Raw genomic sequence first — 8,397 nt, 5'->3', positions numbered from 1 at the left:
TTTGAAAGATCCAGTTCCAGATAGAGAGAGGACATGATGTATGTAGAGCTGGGTGTCCTCAGCATAGAGATAGGAGCACACAGCTCGGAGGACTCGCCTCTAGTGCACCTCAATGAGGACCGGTTTCCTCCCGCTGAGCTCCGCTGCAGTCCGCCATTGCTCTGGGAGGGAGGCAGAGATGGACCGAGGTTGCGGCCTGGCGCTGACATCCCTGGGAATGACGTCGGCTTTTGGCGCCCTCCCCTGGGCGGGTCGGGTGAGGTATCGCGGGAAGGGGTGTGGAGCCCGGTCGGATCAGTGGGCGTGTCTCCGGCCGCGCCGGAAGCGCAGTCCTCCTCTCGGTCCGAATCTGATTGCGGCCTGTGTGGACGGTGAAGCCTGGAGCTGGAGTAGAGTCTGCGCGGACACGGTGCGGGGGGAGGGACACGGGATGGGGGGGAGCCTTGGCCCCGTATGACCCGTTCCCGGGGGGAAGTGTGCGGGATAGGACAAGATGGAGGACACTTGAGGCCACAGTGGGGGTGAGTGCGATCTCTGGGACTGGAGCTGCGGGATGTTACATTGTTACCCGTCACATTGTGTGCACTGACTACTACGGGCACCGCCGCCGGCATGACGGGCAGCTGCAGTGAACTTTGTTATGGCAGAGGGTGGCCCCTTGTGTCACTCACTGCAGCCCTCAGCATGTATGTGCCAGGTGCCCAGAACATGTATGAGGAGCTGGCAGTGCCAGGCTGAATGGTTGTACACAAAGCCCAGCACACACCTGCTGCCATGCTTCACCAGCATGTGGGTTGTGATTTCAGATTGATGCCAGTGTATGACACCTCCTCCATCAGGAAGGCACTCATGATGTGGTAGTGCCACATCCACCTGATGCCCCCCTGACCCCCACATAGATAGGGTACAGCATGGCGGTGTGGAAGCTGCTGCGTTCCCTGCGGGGAGCTTCAGGAGTGGAGTATCCCTTTAAGCTAGTGCCTATTGCATGTATGGCAGGAGGATCTGGGGTTTACGTTTACATCCCCCATTGAAATGAATGGAGACGTTCTGCTTTACAGAAGCTACAACACATTGTTGACACCGTTTAGCCCCATGGGGGCAATCTTTATGTGACTGAGAGAAGGCACCCATAGGACACTACAGCACGGCCTTTATGTCTTAGGGTACATGTGGTGTAAACGGGGCGGACAATTCGCAGCGTTTACAGCAGCGCAGTGGGTGAGGCGTTCACAAATGTCACCCCATATGCTGCGTTCATTTTCCGCACATACCTTGACCTGCGGCGTGGATTTTAAATCCAGAGCATGTCAGTTTACGTTGCCGGTATCTGCCATGGATTTCACTCTTTGGCAATGCAGGGGATGAAATCTGCGACAAACCCGCAGCGTCTCTTAACTGCTTTTCACAAGAAAAGATGCATCAGATCTGCCACACGTGGCCGTGCCCTAGGGGTGCATTCACACGTCCGTATGTGCTTTGCGGATCTGCTAAACACGGACCCCGGCATTGTGCATTACGCATTTTGCGGACTGCACATCGCCGGCACTCTCATAGAAAATGCCTTATCTTGTCTGCAATTGCGGACCAGAATAGGACATGTTAAATTTTTTTGCTTATCCGCAAATGCGGACAGCACATTCCGGCCCCATTGAAAATGAATGAGTCCGCTCCTGTTCCGCAAAATTGCAGAACGGATGCGGACCCATTTTGCGGACGTGTGAATGGACCCTAATTGTGCTCCTCAAAAGTGGAAGCTGCGCAATGATTGGTGACTGGGTGGCAAAGGTACTTTTCATAGACTATATGTTAATGTCTGGAGAGGATAGGTCGTTAGTATGTGATTGGTGGGGGCCTGACACCCCCGCCCCCCCCCCCCCCCCCCGATCAGCCGTTTGAAGAGGCTGAACTGCGCCATTGAGCGGCTTACTAAGCACAGTGCCGTACATTGTATAGCGGCAGTGTTTAGTATCGCAGCTCAGCCCCGTTCACCTCAGTGGGACTCGGGCCACGTGACCAATGAACGTGACTTCATGTGGCCTATGTAGAGGCTGCAGCGCACACAGTAGCACCACAGCCACTTAGACAGCTGATCGATAGGGGTGCCAGGGATTGGACCCCCACCAATCTAAGGCTCCATTCACATGTCCGTATAATGGGTTACGCAAATTGCGGAACGGGTGCGGACCCGTTCATTCTCTATGGGGACGGAATGAATGCGGAGAGCACACTATGTGCTCTCCGCATCCACATTTCCGGAGCGCGCCCCCGAACTTCCGGTCCGCGGCTCCGGAAAAAAAATAGAACATGTCCTATTCTTGTCCGCAATTGCAGGCAAGAATAGGCATTTCTGTGGGGGTGCCGGCGGGGTGTATTGCGGATCCGCAATACACTACGTACGTGTGAATGGAGCCCAATACAGATAACCTACCTTGAAGATAGGTCATCAGTATTTAACACTCGGGAAACCCCTTTAATGCACACTGATAATCAGAATGAGGGCTTTTGTCATTTATTTCAAAGTCGGGCATATATTTACCCAGTACTTCTCATCTTTCCACTTACCGGTACCATTTTGATATAAAAAAAATATATATTTAGGAAAATAAACCATTCGGATGTTATTTGAGTCAATTTTATAATAGTCCTAAATAGCCCAATTAATTGTACTGATATGAACAGTTCTGCCCATACTCGATGCATGACAGTCCTCAAATATTCCTAATGTGAAGTCACTGTGCTCTGTACCTACCTGCTGCATAGAAATCAATGTATATTGCTTGTCTTCATGGTGCTGGATTAGTGCACTCGCTGCCCATCTGCCATCCCCTCCTGGACAAGCTTTGTAGAGGGAATACAAAGCAAAGTTCCTTTACTGGGAGCACAAAATGCTGAGTTCACGGTGCCCGTCAATCTGAATGGGCGCTTGACCACAATACAGAGCTCAGTGACTGTGTGGGTACCATAGATATCGAAGGTTCAGCGTCGCCCCGGCTTTACACCCTGATATTCCGGCAGACGTGACCTTCTTTCTGCCTTGTGACAGCCGCTTTTTAGACTCTCCTATGTAAGGCCTCTCGTGACTGTTGTGTAAACGAATATCACTGAGTATTTTCTAGGTGCAGTATCATGTTTAGCCATGTATAAATTCTGATGGCGTTACGTTTCCTGTTTTTTGTGTGTTTTGAGCTATTTAGCATTACTTTATCTCTATTTGCCGTCAATTAGGGTACAACTACACGGTGACGTGTCACATAATGGGCAATGATGTCACAATGCGACAGTTGCAAAAATAGTTTTGCATAGTTTAGTGTCCCGTGTAGACGTACCCTTAGGCTTCACTTTGTTGGGGGCCTCTGTCGCAAATTCCATGAAAAATACCAGACAATGCTGTCAAAATGATGGAAGACTGCCTGTCTGCCGTTCTACAACCTATCCAGCAATGCCGTTATTTTCGTCTTTGGTAATAGAATAGAAAAAACGGAAATAGCAGTGCAGATGTGAGTGTAACGAGTCTTACTACTTGACAGTTTGGCTATGATCTGACGTGTGTGGCAGTATTTTTTTCAGGTTGGGATGCTGGTCATGGAAGGCTACTTTCACACTGCCGTTTTGGCTTTCCGTTAGTGAGATCCGTTCAGTGCTCTCACAAGCGGTCCAAAACGGATCAGTTTGCATTCTAATGCATTCTGAATGGATAAGGATCCGCTCAGAATGCATCAGTTCACCACTCCGCCTGCAGCATTTTGGTGTCCGCCTGACGAAACTGAGCCAAACGGATCCGTCCTGACATACAATGTAAGTCAATGGGGACGGATCCGTTTTCACTGACACAATCTGGCACAATAGAAAACGGATACGTCCTCCATTTATTTTAAATGGTGTTCAAGACGGATCCGTCTTGGCTATGTTAAAGATAATACAAACGGATCCGTTCTGAACGGATGCAGACGGTTGTAATATCTGAACAGATCTGTCTGTGTAGATTCATGATGGATCCGCACGAAACGCGAGTGTGAAAGTAGCCTAAGGGTACTTTCACACTTGCGGCAGAGGATTCCAGCAGGCAGTTCCGTCACCAGAACTGCCTGCCGGAGCCGCCAAACTGGACGCAAACTGATGGCATTTGTCAGACGAATCCGGATGCAGATCCGTCTGACAAATGCATTATAATAACGGATCCATCTCTCCGGTGTCATCCGAAAAAACGGATCCGGTATTAATTTGTTTTGCATTATTAATGGTCTGCGCATGCGCAGACCAGAAAGCTGCATCCGTTTTTCCAGAACACTTAATGCCGTATCCGGCACTAATACACTTCAATGTAAATTAATGCTGGATCCGGCATTCCGGCAAGTGTTCAGTATTTTTGGCCGGAGAGAAAACTGTAGCATGCTGCGGTATTTTCTCCGTCCAATAAACCTAAGAGGGACTGAACTGATGCATCCTGAACGGATTGCTCTCCATTCAGAATGCATTAGGATAAAACTGATCAGTTATTCTCCGATATTGAGCCCCTAGGACGGAACGCTATGCCGGAAAAGAAGAGTGTGAAAGTACCCTGAGGCATACTAATGAATGGCCTGTTTGCTTTGGATATTGTCGTCATGGGATGCCTGTCACCTCTAGTAGTGATGTTTGGTATAGTGAGGAGTGTCATGGTGCCTTAGCTTTTTTACTTAGCCAGAAAATGTCCTGATTTTACATTAATAAAAGCATGTCTTTGTACCGCCATGTGGTGCTCTCAGTGCATGGAAGGTAAAGCATGTATCTGGCGATCAGTAGTGCATGTATTTTGTAAGGATGCAGCGGTGTGTTTATTATATAGAGTTCTGCCTGTTTGCCTGTATTATAAGTAAGTGATAATATTCGGGTGGGGGGGGATACGTAATGCTTCCGCAGGGTGTCGGTGGGGTGCCGCGTTCGCTTGTCCGGGATGTAGCAGTGGTAGATCTGTTGGTAAACACAAGAATGAAAGTTTTGCTTTTCCGTGACTCCTTTCCTTTCGTCCTATAGCCGGGTCTGTGCTCGTCATCGCCCAGTGTCTGATAATGGTGGAGGGCCCATAACCTGCAAGTCCCTCACTATCACAGGGATTAAACGTGGGAATCGGCGCCCCCATCCCCCACTCCTGATTTGTCTAGGCTCTCCTCTCTTTCATCCTAAGCATCTGCAGTAGTAGATTGAGTTACAACAATAATACTGCTATCAAAGAGGCTGCAGCTGCCCCTGCCCCCGCGCCCCACGCTGGTTCCTTTCTTCGTGTCCCCCTCTTCTGTCTTTTTCCTTTCTTCCATTCATGTTCCTCTCCCTGTTTTTCCTTGCACCTCGTCCTCCATGGCACACCTCCCCCCTCGCTGCGTACACAGCCCTCTCTCTGTTTGTCAGCACCCTCCATCCTATATTTATGTACGGAGGGTTTCTGGGCTGGTGGGTGATTCAAGGACGTGAGGGGAGTGCAGCCGGTGTACAGACGTGCCAGGCTTCTTTGTGTACACCAGGCCTGCCTGGGTATAGGGCGATGGAATAATCTTTTGTTCTGTGTCTGCTGTTAGCATTGTGCCCACTGTTGACACTGTTTTTGATAAAAAATAACCTTCTGACGTGTGCGGTACTCCCTCCGTCCAGGGTGTAACTGTGATGTAGGGTGTCATGGTGAAATGCTCGACCCATTAGCTAATGCATACAGCACATGTTTCCTGAATGTAGTTATTGTATGTCTGCTCTGTGTGTTTTCTCAGGGCTGAAATGTTTACATGTGAAAATCACTAAGCAATTCCAATAGCTTAGTGCTTGCTATTCACTTAAAGGGATTGTCTACTTTCCACCCGTGTAGTGTTGAAATTCCTTGTTTGAAAATGTCATGTAGTGGGGGGGGGGGGGGGGGGGGGGGGGGGGGGTGTTTTGTTGCAAAGACACTCACGATAACCAAAAAGCAATTAGTTAAGGCTACTTTCACACTTGCAGTAGTGTGATCCGGCAAGCAGTCCCGTCGTCGGAACTGCCTGCCGGATGCGCCAATCTGGATGTGACTGAAAGCATTTGTCTTACAAATGCATTTCGAGAACGGATCCGTCTCTTCGCTTGTCATGCGGACAGACGAATCCGTCTTGTATCTTTTTTTCACATTTTTACCAGTCTGTGCAGACCAGAAGGACTGATCCGGGATTCCGGTATTTTGAATGCCAGATCCGGCACTAATACATTCATATGGGGAAAAATGCCGGATCCGACATTCACTCAAGTCTTCAGGTTTTTTCACCGGAGATAAAACCCCGTAGCATGCTGCGGTTTTCTCTTTTGCCTGATCAGTCAAAATGACTGAACTGAAGACGTCCTGATGCATCCTGAACGGATTGCTCTCCATTCAGAATGCATGGGGATATGCCTGATCAGTTCTTTTCCGGTATAGAGCCTCTAGGACGGAACTCTATTGGCCCTTTCACACTTGCGTTGTCCGGTTCCGGCGTGTACTCCATTTGCCGAAATTACACGCCGGATCCGGAAAAACGCAAGTGAACTGAAAGCATTTGAAGACGGATCCGTCTTCAAAATGCGTTCAGTGTTACTATGGCACCCAGGACGCTATTAAAGTCCTGGCTGCCATAGTAGTAGTGGGGAGCAGGGGAGCGGTATACTTACAGTCCGTGCGGCTCCCCGGGCGCTCCAGAATGACGTCAGAGCGCCCCATGCGCATGGATGACTTGTCCATGCGATCACGTCATCCATGCGCGTGGGGCGCCCTGACGTCACTCTGGAGCGCCCGGGGAGCCGCACGGATGGTAAGTATGCTGCTCCCCCGCTCCCCACTACACTTTACCATGGCTGCCAGGACTTTAGCGTCTTGGCAGCCATGGTAACCATTCAGAAAAAGCTAAACGTCGGATCCGGCAATGCGCCGAAATGACGTTTAGCTTAAGGCCGGATCCGGATTAATGCCTTTCAATGGGCATTAATTCCGGATCCGGCCTTGCGGCAAGTGTTCAGGATTTTTGGCCGGAGCAAAAAGCGCAGCATGCTGCGGAATTTTCTCCGGCCAAAAAAACGTTCCGGTCCGGAAATGAAGACATCCTGATGCATCCTGAACGGATTTCTCTCCATTCAGAATGCATTGGGATAATCCTGATCAGGATTCTTCCGGCATAGAGCCCCGACGACGGAACTCTATGCCGGAAGAAAAGAACGCAAGTGTGAAAGAGCCCTATGCCGGAAAAGAAAAACGCTAGTGTGAAAGTACCCTAAAGGGGGTTTATCCCCTGGAAATATTATAGATGAATGCAGCGAACATGTGAAATTAATTTGCGGTATAAATGTGTTTAATAAATTGTTCCTGATTGGTACCAGTGGTAGTACCCCCCCAGATCAGCATGTGCACAATGACGTGGCTTATTGAAGGATATCTATGCTGCTTCTCGGCCAGGACCACAGTGCCTTAGAGCTACTGGAGGCTCATGTGTTGCTGCCTGCCCAAAAAAACTAGAAAAACACGAGAGAAGACTTTTTAAACAGGATTATTCTTATATAGAGGTATTTTATCTGACAGTGCTGACTTTCCATGATGTCTGTAAAGTCCGTTACACAATTTCTGTGGCACTGCCAAAAGCCGGTACACATGGCTTGATAGAGAGAAGTCATTGGCACAGGTCATCTGCAGTGGGATGATGATGACAGAACAGATTGGTCTCTGTTCCCCACAATAGTCCCTATAGTCTTGATAAATATGGCTAACCAAAGATCCTCATACACATTAGGCTTCGTTCACAAAATATCACCGTTCAGCCTTTCCGTTCTCCTGTTCCGTTTAGGAGCAGGAGAACGGAAAGGATGGATTCGGCACATAACTGAGCCGAACGGAACCTAAGGACCCTATAGACTATAATGGAGTCCGTTTCTGGTTTCTGCTCACAGGAAGATTTTTGAAGCGGAGACAAAAGTCCTCCATGCACTAATTTTGTTTCCGCTGCAAAATCATCTGAGCGGAAACCTAACGGACCCCATTATAGTCTATCGTGTCCTTAGATTCCGTTTGGCTCAGTTATGTGCCGAATCTGTCCTTCCCGTTCTCTTGCTCCTAAACGGAGCAGGAGAACGGAAAGGCTGAACGCTGATGTGAACGAAGCCTTAGTGTATTGTCGGTCGAACCTTCCAAAAACGGTAAGTAGGGCTGCAACGATTAATCGGCTTTATCGATAATATTCATTAACTGGATTCATTGTCAACGTATCCCGTTATCGAATAATCGCCGATTCGTTGCTATGCGGGCGGTTAACTTTAAATCAGCGCATCTTTATTTTACCTTACAATGTAGCTCCAGTAACAGGCAGAGCGGGTGGCGGCGTAACGTCACTTACTCATGTGACGCGCCTGCTCCGCCTGCGTCATTCATAAAGTGGGCGG

At 49.1% G+C, this 8,397-nt stretch overlaps 1 protein-coding gene across 2 annotated transcripts in view; it reads left to right on the top strand.

Moving 5' to 3' along the window:
* Nucleotides 1–285: 285 nt before the first annotated feature.
* The window catches only part of ZNF609 (zinc finger protein 609), an 82,823-nt gene continuing 74,711 nt past the window's right edge, over nt 286–8,397 (top strand). For both annotated transcript variants that reach the window (XM_040413763.1, XM_040413762.1), the window contains exon 1: nt 286–521. The gene's annotated coding sequence lies outside the window, so the exon portion shown is untranslated. The remainder of the gene's footprint in view (nt 522–8,397) is intronic.

Source organism: Bufo bufo, chromosome 1 (assembly GCF_905171765.1).
Source record: "Bufo bufo chromosome 1, aBufBuf1.1, whole genome shotgun sequence".
NCBI lineage: Eukaryota > Metazoa > Chordata > Amphibia > Anura > Bufonidae > Bufo > Bufo bufo.
Note: the sequence above shows the minus strand (reverse complement) of the source record. Positions and strands in the feature narration are given on the sequence as shown.